General features: G+C 42.2%; 1 pseudogene across 1 annotated transcript; it reads left to right on the top strand.

The window, feature by feature from the left end:
• The first annotated feature begins 509 nt into the window (after positions 1–509).
• On the top strand, positions 510–2,217 carry LOC308240834 (60 kDa heat shock protein, mitochondrial-like; annotated as a pseudogene). The gene has a single exon. The product of its transcript is annotated as a 60 kDa heat shock protein, mitochondrial-like (transcript).
• The last annotated feature ends 508 nt before the right edge of the window (positions 2,218–2,725 follow it).

Here is a 2,725-nt window from a genome sequence, read left to right as displayed (position 1 = left end):
AAATATCATTATGCAGTCTAATAATCCCAGTTGACAGTCAGAATCATTTTTTTTTTTTTTAAACAGATACATTAAGAAAGAATTCAGGAAAAGCAACAGCCAAGCTCTGATCTGGTTCTTCCTCTTTGCCAGGTGGCACTGATTGATGCCATCAAGCGCAGTCATTTGCAAGTCCATGTCATGATCAATGCCAGGCTTCATCTCCTTTGTCGCCTTTATTCAGCCTCATGAAAAGTTGTCTCACATTTTCACGTGCATAAGAAGACCTGAAAAAGAGTTCCGACTGCCGTGCTTTGCAGGCAACTGAGAAAGCAGTTTGTCATTGTTTTCCTGATTGTTGTTTGGTTGGTTGGTTACGTTTTACCCATGATGACAGCACAGGGGTTGGTCCTGGAAATACCAGAGTACTACTCTACACCATTAAAATCCAAATGGGGGACTCGCTGCCGACAGCCTGCCTCACCGCCCGCTCGCCCTGCCGCTGCCCCGCAGAAATGCTTTGATTACACACAGTCCTTCGCCAGATTAGGCCCATGTCCAGGGCACTGGCTCCTCATCTCACTCGGGCTTATGCCAAAGATGTAAAATTTGGTGCAGAGGCTCGAGCCTTAATGCTTCAAAGTGTAGACCTTTTAGCCGATGCTGTAGCCGTTACTATGGGGCCAAAGGGAAGAACAGTGATTATTGAACAGAGCTGGGGAAGTCCCAAAGTAACAAAAGACGGTGTGACCATTGCAAAGTCCATTGACTTAAAAGATAAATATAAAAATACTGGCACTAGACTTGTTCAAGATGTTGCCAATAATACAAATGAAGAAGCTGGGGATGGTACCACCACTGCTACTGTGCTGGCATGCTCCATTGCCAAGGAAGGCTTTGAGAAGGTCAGTAAAGGTGCTAAGCCAGTGGAAATCAGGAAAGGTGTGATGTTAGCTGTTGATACTGTAATTTCTGAATTTAAGAAGCAGTCTAAACCTGTGACAACGCCTGAAGAAATAGCTCAGGTTGCTACAATTTCTGCAAATGGAGACAAAGAAATTGGCAACATAATTTCTGACGCGATGAAAAAGGTTGGAAGGAAAGGCGTCATCACTGTAAAGGATGGAAAAACACTGAATGATGAATTAGAAATTATTGAAGGCATGAAGTTTGATCGAGGTTATATTTCTCCATATTTTATTAATACAGCAAAAGGTCAGAAATGTGAATTCCAAGATGCATACATTCTCTTGAGTGAAAAGAAAATTTCTAGTATTCAGTCCATTGTACCTGCTCTTGAAATTGCCAATGCTCACCGCAAGCCCCTGGTCATAATTGCTGAAGATGTTGATGGAGAAGCTCTCAGTACACTCGTTTTGAGTAGGCTAAAAGTTGGTCTTCCGGGTTGTAGCAGTCAAAGTTCCAGGTTTTGGGGACAATAGGAAGAACCAGCTTAAAGACATGGCTATTGCTACTGGTGGTGCCGTGTTTGGAGAAGAAGGATTGACGCTCAACCTAGAAGATGTTCAGCCTCATGACCTAGGAAAAGTTGGAGAGGTCATTGTGACCAAAGATGATGCCATGCTCTTGAAAGGAAAAAGTGACAAGGCTCAGATTGAAAAACGTATTCAAGAAATCATCGAGCAGTTAGATAGCACGACTAGTGAATATGAAAAGGAAAAACTAAATGAACGCCTGGCCAAACTCTGAGATGTGGTAGCTGTGCTGAAGATTGGTGGGACAAGTGATGCTGAAGTGAATGAGAAGAAAGACAGAGTCACAGATGCCCTCAATGCCACCCACGCTGCTGTGGAGGAAGGCATTGTCCTGGGAGGGGGCTGTGTCCTGCTTCGGTGCATTCCAGCCTTGGACTCATTAACTCCAACTAATGAAGATCAAAAAATTGGTATAGAAATTATTAAGAAAGCACTAAAGATTCCTGCAATGACCATTGCTAAGAATGCAGGTGTTGAGGGATCGTTGATAGTTGAGAAAATTATGCAAAGTTCCTCAGAAATTGGTTATGACGCCATGCTTGGAGATTTTGTGAATATGGTGGAAAAAGGAATCATTGATCCAACTAAGGATGTAAGAACTGCTTTACTGGATGCTGCTGGCGTGGCCTCTCTGTTAACAACAGCAGAAGTTGTGGTCACAGAAATTCCTAAAGAGGAGAAGGACCCTGGGATGGGTGGGATGGGTGGAATGGGAGGAGGGATGGGAGGTGGCATGTTCTAGCCCTGGAATAGTGCTTTACCATCTGACTGGGAACTGAGAGGAAGTTCAGGGCATCTCCTCACCTATAACTTCAGAGAAGTCAGTTGAAGGAAATGACTGAAGAAAAGGCTGGCTGATGTTCAAGAAAATCACTCTAACCATCAGTTACTGGTTTCAGTTGACAACACACAATGGTGTACTGCTGTCATTGTCCATGCCTACAGATAATTTATTTTGTATTTTTGAATAAAAATACATTTGTACATTCCTGATAAGTGCAAGAGCCATGTACCAATGTACTGCTTTCAACGTAAATCACTGAGGCATGTTTACTACTATTCTGTTACAATCAGGATTTTAGTGCTTGCCATCACCCGATGAGAAGTGAAGAAGCAGCCTTTCTGTGGAGAGTAAGAATAATTGTGTACAAAGTAGAGAAATATCCAATTATGTGACCTTTGTGTAATAAAAATTTGTTTAAGGTTAAAAAATAAAATAAAATAAAATCCAAATGGGGTGATTTCAGATA

This window comes from Plecotus auritus, assembly GCF_963455305.1.
Source record: "Plecotus auritus genome assembly, chromosome: 2".
Lineage (NCBI taxonomy): Eukaryota > Metazoa > Chordata > Mammalia > Chiroptera > Vespertilionidae > Plecotus > Plecotus auritus.
This window is presented reverse-complemented; position numbering and strand designations above follow the sequence as displayed.